This window comes from Ochotona princeps, chromosome 5, assembly GCF_030435755.1.
Source record: "Ochotona princeps isolate mOchPri1 chromosome 5, mOchPri1.hap1, whole genome shotgun sequence".
Taxonomy (NCBI): Eukaryota; Metazoa; Chordata; class Mammalia; order Lagomorpha; family Ochotonidae; genus Ochotona; species Ochotona princeps.
Genome location: NC_080836.1, coordinates 11,040,819 through 11,055,946, shown reverse-complemented (window position 1 = coordinate 11,055,946; position 15,128 = coordinate 11,040,819). Strand labels below are relative to the sequence as shown.

Genomic DNA, 15,128 nt, shown 5'->3' with positions numbered 1-15,128 from the left:
TTTTTAATTTATTTTGAATTTTATAGTACAATTCTATAAGTTCTGTGATTTCCCCCCACCCAAATTCCCACCCCTGACTGATCTTCCCCTTCTTGTTACAATAGTGTAGTCCTTCATAAGGAGTCATGATTCTATCATTGTGTTATTTAAGTGTGCCCTGACAATCCTGGTACAAACAATGTCAGACATTCCAGCATCCCATTGTTTAGATATATCCGACACTTCCACTGGGAGTCCATCTTTGATTTGGAAGTAGGCATGCATATTGCACTGTATCCTCACATCTGGGTATGGTAGTCTCTACTATGCTATCACTAAACAATTCCTTAAATGAGAAGGAATGAAATAAGGTCAACAATGGGTATGAAGTTAAAACAACAACAGCAACAATAACATATTATAGTACCATGGAATTGAAAGAGCGTGTCACAGAATAACCAACTCATGGGTGAAGCAAAGAAAACACAAAAGCCTCTTGGGATAATGGTGCCTTGTGATCCATGAGCCAGCAATGATTTCAACAGGAGAAAAGAAACCATTTGGAAGAAATGAAAATGAAATAAAAAAACATTAAAATACATGGGATGCAGGAAAAACAGTATGGAAAGGGTTATTGAACTTCAAATTTGCATGATGGCTTCCTTATATTAGACAGAATATATAGTATGTGTCCTTTTGGGATTGACTTATTACACTGAGCATAATGGTTTGGATGTTCTAGTTGCAAATGGTATAATTTCATTCTTTTTAATGGCTGAGTAATATTCCAGGTAGTAAATGTATCACAGTTACTTTTTTAAAAAATATTAACTATTTTTATTTTCAATGATTTTTAAAATTTCAATGATTTTCACATCGTTGATTAGGGTCAAAGAATACAGGAAGGTGGGTGAGATCATATTTTCCACATTATTTTTTTCCCTTCCTTTATCTGGGGGAAGGGGAGAGACATGGAGAAAAACCCCATATAGCCTCTCAAATGTCTCTGGACCCTGGGTTGGAGGGCAGCCACCCAACACCACCCCAGAGTCCCCGACGTGGGACATGCTCTGAGGGTCCTATTCAAGAGGTTTTAATAGTTCAGTTGTTTTGAATTACTGCTGATCTTGCCACTCCAGGCACGATGAAATCTCTCCAGAATCCACTAATTGACATGGTCCACCTTAGAGTCAGTTTGCCCAGATATTCACTGCCAACGCTTGGCTGGGGTAGTTGATGTATTTCTTCTGTCTGCTGTAATGATACCAGGTTTCCTCTGCAGACTCCAATGTACTGCCATATCCTCCATGTGCACCTGGATATGCTGTCCACTGTTCCATCTAAACCACTGAGGAGACTTGGCTCTGACACATGCACTCCGCAGTCAGACCATGGAACCTGCAATTCTCTCCAGGGTTGGGATTCTGAGTTCAGCAACTCAGCTGTGGTGATCTCCCAAGGGGCATCAGCTCCCTCCACTGGGCCTTGGATAGTGATGTCTGTGAGGACATCCACAGAGGTGTTAGGAGGTCGGGCAGGGAGTGCAGCCCAGGCAGAGGGGGCTAGGCAGGTGTGCTCTGCATCCCAGAGTCTTTCAGCACCCCAGTGTACCCCATCATCTTCATCACAGAGCAGGCTGGGTGTGCTGGCTACTGAGGTGCACTGCAGTGTCTCTTACCAATGTTTCCACAGTCCTCAGAGAAGGGCCAGGTCCTGAACTGGGTGAGGGGCTCTCCAGAGGACCAGGAGGGGTGTTATACCTGTGTGGATGGGAAGGTCCAATCTGGGACCAGCTCCTTGCTTCTCCCAGGCTGTGAGTGTGGTGGATTTCATCCCAGCCTCTGGGTCCCAGACCTGGGCTTTGGGAAGAGCCAGTGTGTGGGAGAACAGGTAGGAAAGAGGCTCCTTCTCTGCGGACAGCAGCATCAGGACTGACACGTGGGAGACCTGGAAGAGGCTTCAGGCCTTTGCCTTAGGTTCGGTGCATCTCCGGCCATTTGCAGCTGCTTGGGGAGTGAGTCAACAGATGGAAGATCTTCTTCTCTGTCTCTCCTCCTTTTGGTATATCATACTTTCCAATAAAAAAGAAAAAAGACTTTTCCTACAAGCAAATCCCAAGACTTCACTGCTGAACTCCACAAAACTTCAAAAAGAACTAATTCCAATTCTTCTCAAACTATTCAAGAACATCCAGAAGAGATTGCATCCACCCAAACTCCTTCTATGAGGCCCAGATCAGAATAATCCCCAAATCACAAAAAGATACTATAGACAAAGGAAACTACATACCAGTCACCAGGATTGAATCAAGATGAAAAAGTGCTCAGCAAAGTGCTAGCTACTAAATTCCAACAACAATCAGAAAGATCATTCACTCAGACCAAGTGGGACTTGCCCCTATTTTGTGGGGATGATTCCAACATGCCGTTGTATTTGCAGGTAAGTGAGAGGACTGAGACCTGGTGATTTGGAGGGGAGAGACTGAACATTTATGGGTCAGACTGATTCAACAGTGCTGGGGTCAGTGCAGTAGGTGTGGAGACATGAAGGTGTGAAGAGAACAGCTCCCCTGTTTGGCAGGGCCCAGGGGAGCTTCCAGCTGTTTGGCAGGGCCTGGCGGATTTCTGAGCACCTTGATGCTGTTTCACCCCCTGTTTGCATGGACACTCAAGTACCCCACTAAGAATTCTGTAATCTATTGAGGCATTGTTTTTTGCCCCTGTCAGATGGTTTTTGCAACTGATGTGAGCTTGAGAGTTAATGTTGCTGATAATGTCTTGGTGAGTGTGCCCTTGACAATTTACACACAGGAGTACAATTAAGCCCATGCCATTTCTGGACACCTGATTGTGTGCTGACCATTGCCTTAGAATCTGGCCCAGACATGTAGCACACCCTCTGGGAAAGGCCTGATATATATCCTAAATATTAATGCAAGTGATGGGAGTGAGAGCTGAAACTGCTATGGCAATAAATATAGATATTGTTATCTTTTTTGCTTAGATTTATCTTATTTTTATTTCATAGCCTTCTTTATTAATATTATTATTATCATTTTATGATACAGTTCCATAGGCTCTGGGATTTCCCACACCCGCTCCAATTCCCTCCCCCCCCCAAAGTTCCCCTATATTATTACTATACTATAGTTCTTTATAAACTGTCATATGTCCATCATTAAGGGCATGGTCAATGGCAGAGTCCAGCTTCCTATTGTCAAGTTTCACTGAGAGTCCATTTTTGGTCTGGAAGTAGATGCGTACCACATTGTATCCTCACATCTGGATATGACAAACTTCCATTACACAGTTACTATACGTCCCCTTAAATGAAAAATTACAATACAAAATCAGCAACAGGAAGAAAAATAGAAATTTACAATGCCATAAGTTAAGTAACATGCTACTAGATATGACAGTCTTCATTACAATTACTATACATCCCCTTAAATGAAAAGCCACAAAACAAAAACAGGAAGAAATTAACAATGCCATGAAGTTAAATAACATGCTAAATAAGGTGTCACTGAAGAAAATCGAGAACCTTCTTGAAGAAAAGGATGCTACTGTATGATCTATTTCAAGAGATTAAACTTCAAAAATATATCAAAATCCATGATACAGCTTCCACTAATCTTTGTTGGTGAGACATCTCTTGTAGGCAATAGATGGGTTTTGGTTTTTTAAAAAAAAATCCAGGTCACATTATGGGTCGCTCCAACTAGGCTGCAGCTCCCACTGGTTTATGTGAGGGCCGAGTGTGTGCTGGACAGAATCAGGCTGGACCGCAACACCCATCGAGTGGAAGATGGGGCTGGAAACAGAACCAACCCAGCAATTGCAACCACCAGCTGATTGGGGCAATGGACTGTGCCAGGCCCCGCACTTGCAAGTACACACAAGAACCTGGTCTGGGTTCACCTCAATTGACCTGCCGGACTCAGATCCCCAATCATGAAAAGACAGAGGACAAAACAAATCAATAAATTATCCCAGCCATATGTTGTAAACGTAGACTCCAAGATAGACTATGTCAACCAGTGGATTCTGCAGCAATTCAGAAACGTTGAACCAACAAAAGCACTTGAGCAAGACCCTTGGAGCATGCCCCATATAGGGGACCTGGAATCGGTAGGAGACTGGATGGGGCTTCTTCCTTTACCTCCCCCTTTACCTCCCCCTTTACCCCAAATAGAGAAAAAAATGTGGAAATGATAGTCTTACCCACTTTCCTGTAGCCCTTGAACCCCTGTGCCCCAATTAACTGTGTAAAGATTGTCAAAAATAAAATTTAAAAAATGGAAAAAAAAATCCAGTTCACTAATCTATAACATTTGATTGATGAGTTTAACCTATTTACATTCAGGGTTAATATGAATGGGTAGTAATTTGGTCCTGTCATTTTAGGAATGGGTTGTTCATTGGTTTAGGCTTCTGTTGTCATTTTACTGGGATGTTCTTCACATTTGCCTTTGGTTTTAGTGGGTGCTATTCCTTTTCTCTGTCAAAAGAACATCTTGAAGTATCATTTGTAGGGCAGGTTTGGAAGAGGCATATTCTTTTAGCTTTTCTTTACTGTGGAAGAATTTTATTTCATTTTCAAAGACAAAGGAAAGTTTTGCTGGGTACATTATCCTAGGCCAACAATTTTTTTCTTTTAGAATCTGGACTATGTCACTCCATTCTCTTCTGGCTTGTAGAGTTTCCTGTGAGGGATCTCCTGTGAGTTTAATTGGCATTCTTTTATATGTCAGTTGATTTTTTTTACGTGCACATTTAAGGACCTTTTCCTTATGTTCAATTGAAGAGAGCTTGAAGATCATGTGTCGTGGTGAAGATCGCTTTTGATCAAGCCTGTTGGGAGTTCTGTGCCCCTCCTGGATATTGTTTCCCAATTCTTTCTCCAGATGAGGGAAATTTTTCCTTATTATTTCATTGAATACACCCTTAATCCCAGCTTCTCTTTCTGCACCTTCTGGGACTCCCATAACTCTTATATTTGGCCTCTTAATAGTGTCTTTCAATTCTTGAATACTTTTATTGGTCTGATCCAGTTCTACTTCCAGCTTCTTGGTTGCTTCCCTCTGATGACAGGAAATATCTTCTAATTTTGAGATTCTTTCTTCTGCCTCCTTCATTCTATTTTGGAGGCTCCCCACTGTACTTTTAGTTTGCTCCACTGTATTCTTCATTTCTGATATATCAGCTTTCATTTGCTTCATTGCTGTTATTTGCTGTGTAACATATTCCTTGAATTCCTTGAATGCCTGCTTCATATGGTTCTCATTATTGATAAGAAGCCTTATAACAAGTATTTTAAATTCTTTATCTCCAATTTTCTCGATGTCTTCCTCAGTAAACTCTGAGATTGGCAAAAGGTTTTGCTGCTTTGCAGGGGACTCTTCAGTAACATTCATTGTGCCACTGTTTCTTTTGCCCTTGGTCATTGTGCTTCTGGTTATCAGATTCTTCTTTTGGGGGTAGGTTTCTAAGCTGTGTTACCCACAGATCTACATTTCAATTTTACTTCTTGCAGTTGGTACCTGGTACTTTCTTTGCAGTCACTTGTGCCACTCCCTTGGTACTGATCTTGCCAGAACCTGTTGGCCGTTAGGTCTGAGGAACACAGGGATCTGTTTCGACCTTGCTGCTGGTAGAGTTCCGGCTTCCGGTGGAGTTTGGATCGTGGCTCGCTGAATGCCGCTGAGGTATCAGTCACTGCAACACCACATGGTTGTGTCTGCTGCTTTCCTATCAGTTAGTGAATGTGTTCAAAGATACAGGATCATAAGGATGTGGTTATGATCATCCTAGGACGCTGCTCAAAGTTAGCCAGGAGCTTCCATGAGCCGAAAACACCAGTCACAACGAAGTATTTTAAGAGGTTTTTTCCAACCACGCAGGAATGGGATGGAGGTAGTGGGAGATCAGCGGGTAAAAAAGGGAAGGATGAGGTAGCGGGGAGGCCGGAAAGAGATAGATATTGTTATCTTAAAGGCTAGCCTATCTTTGCAATTTTTTTGGAGCATAGAAAATGCAACTGTTTTAGCTGCTTTTATAATTTTTAGCTATAGCAATTAAGGATGCTTTTATTAGGGAAATACGCTTTTAATTATTATTTCATTGTTTATGGGGTTGTAGAGCCTATAGTTGTAGGGAGATTTAATATTTGAAACTTTTGTCTTGGATTTTACGTTTTTTTCCCTTGTAACCTATTTTCCTATTAAATAATGGGTAAATTGTAGAAATAGAAATGTGGTAGGAATGTACTACTGATAAGCAGGTAATCGCATGTGCCTTAGCCTTGGAGTCCTGGCTGTCACTCCATGTCTACTACCGAAGAATGAATAACGGTTTGCTTTGAAGAATAAGAATGCAGTATTTTGCAGAATTATCTTTAGGGGCACCTGCTTAGCCCTGAAGTACAGATAAAATGACCAAATGTCTGTACATGCCCTCTTAGTCTTGAAGTAAAAATAGAACAATTAGTTGTTTGTGTAGAGGCTTGTAATGTGTCTGAGTAAATAAAAAGGACAGCTTCTTCTTGAGCTGCACCAACAGTACATGAAGTGACAGTGTGCATGTCTTTCTTTATCGCCGATTCCACACACCCTTCCCGAGCTCCGAACTCGGCTGGAGCTTGACTCCAGCACAACAGTCCACGTTGGAGTTTTGAGCTCGATTGTTAACATGGAATATTGCAGACCACCACACAGCAGCCCTCACAAAAACTAGGGCTGTGGCCTTGTCTAGCAGGGCTAGATCCCAGTACCTGACAGTGAGAATCAGAACAGGCATTGTTTCACATTTGGCTGTGCCATGACACTAACCGGCATGCAAGAGAACCAGGTCTGGGAGTAGAATTTGTGGGGGATATGTGGGCCTAATCTCGTCAAAATGCAAGTTCTGCTGGTTAGCTTTAGCATTGGGGTGGTGATGGACTGAGCTAGGCATGACAATGGAATCTGCCTACACTCATTAATACTAGGGCTGGGAACAGGCAGGGCAAGTCCAACCTGCAGCACCAACATGCACACCCTACAACAGGATGTGGTGTGGTTTGGGTTGCAACATCAACCAGCTCATACAAATGCCAGGACAGAGGGGGCAGGTTATGCTGGACAAGGGCCTAGCACCTGCTGGCATATATGAGATCTGGGTCCAGAGTGAGCTGAGTGGGGGAGCTTGGGAAACTCACAGCTCCTGCTGGTGAGGATGTGGTCCAGGCCTGGGAACTGGGCAAGCTAGGCAAGGTAGCTCTAACTGTTGGCAAATGTGTGAGTGGGTTTGGGTAGGAGTGGGTAGGTGAGTAGACTGGGCAGGGTTGAGCAAACCTTAGCTCATCAGCAAGTGCAGAAACCAGGCTGGAGAGCAGTTCATGTCATGCTAGGCTGTTGCACCTGTTGATTTGCATGAGCCAGGGATGGGAGCAGACTGAACAGGACCAGGTTCCAGCATCTGCCAATGAGAGTTGTGACTGGGTGCCAGCTGTGTCAGGCCAGGCTACCACATCCAAATACAAAGGCCAAGACAGATGAGAGACTATGCCAAGCCAAGTCAGAGCAACCACTGGCACACACAAGATCTGTGGCTGGGAACAGGCCTGGTTGGGAAGCTAAGGGAACACCCTGGCTGAGATGTGGTTCCCACTAGTGAGTTCAAGGACCGGAGTGGGGGTTGCTATCTGGTCTGGACATGCCTGCAATGTCCCTTGGCACAAGTATAGACTGAGTCTGGGGTGCGCCAGACTGGGCTAGATTCCAATACCCACTGGTGCTTGTGAGAAACAAGATAGGTGTAGTACTGGTTAGGCTAGGTCTCTGTCCAAGCTGAGCCTCATGTGAGCTGTGTCTGGGTGTGGATCAGGGTTGGCTGGGTTGTAGCATCCAACAGTAAGAACCAGAATGGGTTGAAGGCCAGTCAGGAAAGGCCACTGTTCCTACTAGGACAGGAAGTGAACTGAGTAGGGCTGGCTCATGGACCCACTGATGAGTGTGAGATCTGGCATTAGGAGAGGTTCTGATGGAGGAGCTTGAGGAACTCCACTGTTGGGACACAGTCCCTGCAGGTCGGCACAAGAACCAAGATATGGAACAGCCTGGACCAAACCAGGGAATGGTACCCACTCTCTTACATTTGGCACAGGTCGGGGTGAACCAAGCTGGGCAAGTCCATATCACCCTCTGGCATATCCAAGAACCAGAATAGAGTGTTGGTTTTAGGCTGGGTTGGGTCGTAACACATACCAGTTCATTGAGGGCAGGGGTCTGACTGGGCTGGGTTAGGCTGTAGCCCCTACCAGCATGAGCTGGAACTGGGGGTGGGCTGGGTCTGGCCAGGCTACAGCACCCACTTGCAAATGCTGAGGTGAGGCGGACCATGCCCGAGTGGGCAGCAGTGCTGAATCAGCACATGTGAGACCCAGCGGGGGAGGGGCGAACCCAGTAGGGGGCTGCATGGGACTACCCTGGTTGACCACCACTCCCACTTTAGAACATGAGAGTTGAAATGGGGGCAGACTGGACCAGACAAGGCTATAACTCCTGTTGGTCTCATGTGAGCTGGATCAGGGCAAAGACAGGCTGGATTCACTGGTGCATGCATAATCCAGAGTGAATGTGGGATTGTTGGGCTTTGCTGCACAGGGAGATGCTGGCACAGGGAGCAATTCTGTCAAGTTAAACTGCAGAACCACCTGGAGAGTGCAAGATCTGGGAGTGGCAGTGGGCTCATTGGGGAAACAGTGGGTACCTCCTTCTTGGGTTGCTACTCCCACTGGTGAGCCTGAGAACCAGGACTAGGGGCAGGCATGACTAGAGAGAAAGCAGCACCAGCCAGCACTGATGTGGGCTGGATGTGGGGCTGCTTTGGATGAACTAGAGTTCAATGTCCATTGACATGTACAAGAGTTAAATGGGATATGGTACAGTTTGATTCAGTTGGCTTTAAATACTGGCAAGCATGGGAACCAGGTCAGGGGGCAGGCCTAGTGAAGGTTATTTTGGGTCACTCTGGCTAGGCTAAAGCTCCCATTGGTTTACGAGAAGGCTGAGTGTGTGGTGGGTAGGATCGGCTGGGCTCCAACCCCCACTAATTTGCACAGAAGACAGGGATGGAGACAGAACTGACCCAGCAGTTGCCACCACCAGCATGTGCGTAAGCTGATTTGGATGATGGACTGTGTCAGACGTTGTATTGACAAGCACAGACAGGAGTCAGGTCTGGGATCACCTCAGATGGGACTTCTTGTAGGATCCTCATGCTGAACTGCTGGAATCAGAACTGCAAGATGGAGAGAACTGCAGGTTCCATGGTCTGACTGCGGAGTGCATGTGTCAGAGCCAAGTCTCCTCAGTGGTTTAGATGGAACAGTGGACAGCATATCCAGGTGCACATGGAGGATATGGCAGTACATTGGAGTCTGCAGAGGAAACCTGGTATCATTACAGCAGACAGAAGAAATACATCAACTACCCCAGCCAAGCGTTGGCAGTGAATATCTGGGCAAACTGACTCTAAGGTGGACCATGTCAATTAGTGGATTCTGGAGAGATTTCATCGTGCCTGGAGTGGCAAGATCAGCAGTAATTCAAAACAACTGAACTATTAAAACCTCTTGAATAGGACCCTCAGAGAATGCCCCACACTGGGTGCTCTGGCGTGGTTGGCAGACTGGGTGCAGCTTCTTTCTTTTTTTCTCAACCTTTCCTTGAGATACAGAAAGGAAAAAGGAGAATGTGGAAAACAATGGTCTCACCTACTTTCCTCTAGCCCTTAACTCTTCACACCCTTATCTACTTTGTAAATTAAACAAAACAAAAAAAAAATGCAACAAGAAAACAAACAATCCAGTTAAGAACTTGACTGTTAAGTTAGGCACTGCCCAGTGATGTCTCAGTGTCTAAATCCTCAACTTGCATTAACCAGAATACCACATTTATACCAGTTTGTGTTATGGCTGATCCACTTCCGATTCAGTTCCCTGCTTGTGTCCTCCAAAAACTGCAAAGATAAACTACTGCCTTGGGAACCTACATCCATGTGGGGGACCAGAAGGTGGCTCCTATCTCTTGGCTTCAGATCAGCTCAGACCCAGCCATTGTGGTCACTTGGAAAGTGAATCAGGGGGCTGAAGAACTTTCTCTCTGTTACACCATCTCTCTGTAAATCTGCCTTTCTAATAAACATAAATAAACTTCAAACAAAAGAAATAGGCAAAGGACATGAACAAGCTTTTTACAAAGGATGCAATATAAATGGCCAACAGACATGTGAAAAATATTTAGGATAAATAGTCATCAGGGAAATTCAGTTACCTCATTGAAGCTTCACCTTACCCAGTTAACATGTCTATCACACAGAAATCAGAAAACAATAAATGCTGGTGAGGATACAGGCAAATGGGTACCCTGATCCTTTGTTGATGGGATTGTAAACTGATGCAACAATTGTAGAAGACAGTGGGGACTCCTCAGAAATCTGAAAACAGATCTACCATTTGACATATGACCCAGCCATCCCACTCCTGGAAATATATCTGTATGAGACAGAATTAGCCTACGAGAGAGTTATCTGTACCACTATGCTTATTGCAGCTCCATTCACAATAGCTAAGCTATGGAGTCAAACCCCATGCCCATCAACTGATGACTGGAACACTACTCGGCCATACAAAGAAGGAAATCTTGTCTTTTGCAACAAGATGGATGTGTCTGGGAGCCATTACCCTTAGCAATATAAGCCAGTCTCAAAAAGACCAATATCATATGCTTCTCTGACACGTGGCAGCTAATACAGAACCACAAAATATAAGAATGAAGCAGCCCCTTGGAGATATGATTGTTGCCTGTAGCCCTGTTTGTACCCCAGTGGAAATGTGGTCTTGTGTTCTTTTCACCTGTAGCATAGAGTGCTTGCTGTAAATTAAGCCTATGAATGGAGAGTGGGTTGACTAACATTATGACTGTGTAAGTATTGTTGAAGAGACAGAAGATAGGAAGTGGAGGGGCACATTGTGGAGAGCAGGGGAGTGTGAATCATCTTCTTGGAGCTGGACCTCCTATGAAATGTATAAAATCCATTGTCTTAATATTAATAAAAAATTCTAACTCTGGAAAACATTTCCATTTATCTGTTGAAATGTGACGTGCATGCCTGTGACACAGCCACTACATCCAGGAAGGCATACCCATGTTGGGGGTAAAGGTTGGAGGTGGTGTGTCCTCAGAGTGAGAGATGAAGGGCAAGATGTGACACAGACATGGGCATCAGGTGATGTACAGACATGGCATTCAGCTAGAGGGGCTCACTGGGGCCAAGGTGGGCACCAGCCCATACTAGGACATCTGCAAAAGCACCATATCCCAGAGCAAGCCTCCAAGGACAAGGCTGAGACACCAGCCACTATTGGTTTCCTATCACCTTGCCCAGCAGCTACTGGTCCCAAGATGTACCTTTGCAAGCAGTGAGCTGCAGAGAGTACCCAGGTGCTGGAGATGAGGGTGGCTCCGCAGGTGTGCCCACCTCTGTAAACCAGGCTGGCTTGCCACGGCCACCGTTCTGGTCCTGCTGCCTGGCCACCAAAGATCTTCTCTGTGGCTTTGCTCCTCCCGCATACTGTGGGGGAACAACAGGAACAATGAGGTGCCCACATCCCAGACACCAGACCTGATTGTCCCCAAAAGTCTGCATCACGGTGCGTAGGAGCTCCCTCGGGCCCTGATCTCGGTTCCCAGGTGAAAGTGACACAGCCCATGTGACAAAAAACCACCTGGGTAGCTGGGGGGCCAGAAGCACTCCAGCCTCAACTGTACGCATCCACAGTGTGGGTGCTCTGTGTCTCGCTGTGTCCTGAGTGCATGGCAGGAGCTGAAGGTTGACAACAGGCACACCATTGTGGCTTCCTTTCACGCGAGTATGCAGAACCCATGCAGATAAAGAGGAAGAGAGTGACCCTAGTGAGCCAGCAGAGAGAAATCTCAGCCTTTGGCCTGGGGTTTCAGATCCAAGTAGGAAGGGCACTAAGGATTGGGGAGTGGAGGTTTGGGTTAAATGCTGTCAGGGTGAATCCAGGTGCCCCCAGCTGGCCTGCAGCCACTGACCTCTGACGCTTCCTAGAGACACACGTGGCTCTGCTGAGGTCCTCTTGGCTAATGTCGGGTCGGGTAGAGTACAGAGGGAGCGTGACATGAGAGCGTCTGGGCCCGCCCCTCCACCCAAGCCTGCCCAGGCCCTGTCCACTCACCCTTCGCCAGGTTCTGGTTGTTCTGATTGGACGGCTGTGCGCTCAGCGGTGGGAGGCACAGCCAGAACAGGAGGACGGCCAGCGCGCAGGCCCCTTGCCGGCCTAGCCCTGAGTGCCCCCTCCCGTTCCTTCCCATCCTGCCCTATGGCTTCTGCTGCCCAAGCGAGCGTCCAGTGTGCTCGCGGTCAACAGCACGGTGCTTGGAAACCGCCTCTGCCCAGTGGGTGGGTTGTTCTAAGGCCCCAGGCGGAGCAGGAGGAGGTCTTCAGCAATGGAAAGGCAAGTGTGTCATGTGGCAATCAGGACCTCAAGTGCCCCTGGCTCCAAGGACCTTAGGTTGAGTTTTTGAGTGCGGCATTAGGGGAGATAATTGGAGCATTTGTGCCATCACCTAGGGATGTATTACTGTGATCAGCTATGGCGTCTCCTCCAAAAGTTTCCATTTGTTTGCTAAGACATGATTGTCTCATGGGTAATGATGGCTGCCGCGGGTGCAGGAGAGGGCTGGGCTTATTTCAGACCCGACGCATCACCCGACCTCAGCCTGGACCTGGAAAGGGCCTCAGGAGCCAGACATGTCACTGGCCTATCAAAACTGCTGCCCACCAATGACAGACTTAGATCGACATTCCTGACTTTCTTTGGGCTTAAATAGAGTCTGTGCCAGCTCCCATGTTGGGAAGGGTATAAAAATCCATCTCAAGTTTCCTAGCTTGCATTTTTCCCTATAGCCTTCTCTCCTTCCTTTCTGACCTCAATAAAAGCCTCTGTGCATCTTTGTTTTGCAACCAGCTCATGCTTTCTTTTCACAGGTGGCCTGCAATCAAACAGGCAACTGCCAGCTTATAACTTTCTGCAGGGTCTTGTCCACTTCATGGCCCCTCCCAGGCCTTGCAGCATCCCACACTCACCCAGGAACCACAGTCCTCCATGCAGGACCCTCCCACACTCCTTGGAGACTGGGCATTGTCTGGCTCACCAGCAGTGGGTCCAATCCTGCTCATCCCAGCCACCATCCAGCCTCCAACTGCTCAGGTACTTCCCACATCCAAAATGTGTGCTCCACGGCTAGAATCCCAGACTCCATTCCTATTGTAGTGCTGCCTCACCACCCCAACCCCACATGTAGGGAGTTCATCTTCTACATGTTGCAGTCTTGTGTTCTTGGTGCCCTGAATCTAGTGTGGATGAGACTCCTGGCTGGGATTCCTAGTTCCTGAGTCTAGTTCTTCTCTGCAGATCAGTTACCAACATTCTCAAGGAAAGGAGTGGAGAGTTACTGTTTCTTACCAGCCTTTACATCTGTGTCTTAAAAACAAGTTTTTAGAAAAGATTTATTTAAGGCAAATACACAGAAGGGGATACAGTGAGAAAAATCTTCTGCCCGTTGGCCAACTTCCCAAGTGGCCACAATGGCTGGAGCTAACCTGAATCCAGGAGCCAGGAGCTTCTTCCAGGTCTGCCATGAGGGTGCAGCGTCCCAAGGCTTTTGTCCAGCAGTCTCCAAGACCATTGCCGGTGAGCTAACAGTGCTCCTCTGCAGCAGAAACGCTGGAGACAAATTGGTGGTGAGGGATGTCTGTGTATTTGAAAAAGTTACAGACTTATAGTAGTAACAAGGGGGCAGGAAGAAGGGCAGTATGGACAGTAACCTACCCATCAACCACACTGTGACTGTCTAATAGGTAAGTGTTATCTCTTAGAGCCCTCCAATGAAATTAAAGATCTTGAAACACAGGAAGCTATGTCTCAGGGCAAACTCGTTACCTGCTTAAAAGCAGAATGAATGTATTTGACTTCCTAGAGTTGTTTACCAAGGAAGTCCTAGCACAGTTCGTTAAAGAGGCAGAGAAGAATGGCTGGGGTGCAGCCTATTGCTCTTGCTGCAACTTAGTGAACAGGCCAGGTTAGGGTCTCAGTTAGCCGAGACTCCTGTCAGGAGTTCCACGTCCTGCCACCCCTGCCACCGGGGACTCTGTGTGCTTTGTGCCTATGGTTTCCCACATGGGATAGACAGGCAGAAATCCAGGGGTGATATCCCCACATTTGGGCCATCCTTCACTGCCCTCCCAGGCCACAAACAGGGAGCTGGATAGGAAGAGGAACAGTTGGGACAGGAACCCACAACCACATGGGATCCCAAGTGTGCAGCGTGAGGATTTAACCACTAGGCCAACATGCTGGCCTTTAAAAAACCTATTTTTAAAATTTATTTGATGGGCTGGTGCAGTGTTTTTTTTCAGGTTAAGCTACCACATACAGTGCCAGCATCCCATATGGACACTGTTGGAATCTCAGCTTCTTCACTTCTTGTCCAGTACAGGTGGGAAAGCAATGGGGAAGCCCTTACACCCATATGGGAGACCCAGACGAAGTTCCTAACTCCTGGCTTCTGAATGGCTCAGTTGTATCCTTTCTGTCATCTGGGGAGTGAACCAGTAGATGGAAGATCTCTTTCATCTGCCCTTCTGTAACACTGGTTTTCAAGTAAAATCTTAAAATATTTGCAGGGAAGAGCAAGAGAATGAGGAAAAGATACACACACACACACACACACACACACACACACACACACAGACTTCCAACGCAACTTCTTAAGAGATAAGCTACATTTAGTATCCATCAATACGAAAGTGATCACCGAAACAGAAAGAGGTATAACTTCTCAGCACTGTGAAGATTAGAATCAAAAGGAAGGAAAGAAAGAAAGAAAAGTACCTTTTTAAGGGTGAGTGTGGGGGATTGAAATGGGAATCTTCAAAAAAGATAAAGAGAACATTAAAAACTTTAACAGTTAATGTAAGAATGAAACAGAATATTGCAATTTCTGAAAAGAAAAAGTGGGGGTTCCTGCACAGTAACATACAAAACTTCCACGAGATCAGGAATTTCTCTTCCGCATGTAG

The 15,128-nt window shown here is 46.2% G+C and overlaps 1 long non-coding RNA gene across 3 annotated transcripts; it reads right to left on the bottom strand.

Moving 5' to 3' along the window:
• Nucleotides 1-183: 183 nt before the first annotated feature.
• LOC131480353 (uncharacterized) lies at nt 184-12,398 on the bottom strand. 3 transcript variants are annotated; one of them, XR_009245420.1, is made up of 3 exons: nt 12,223-12,398; nt 11,432-11,594; nt 184-314 (listed from the first exon to the last, which is right to left on the bottom strand). It is a non-coding gene; the product is annotated as an uncharacterized LOC131480353 (long non-coding RNA). The 3 variants fall into 3 exon arrangements; XR_009245421.1 differs by lacking the exon at nt 184-314 and adding an exon at nt 9,021-9,412; XR_009245419.1 differs by lacking the exon at nt 184-314 and adding an exon at nt 10,850-11,323.
• Nucleotides 12,399-15,128: the final 2,730 nt, after the last annotated feature.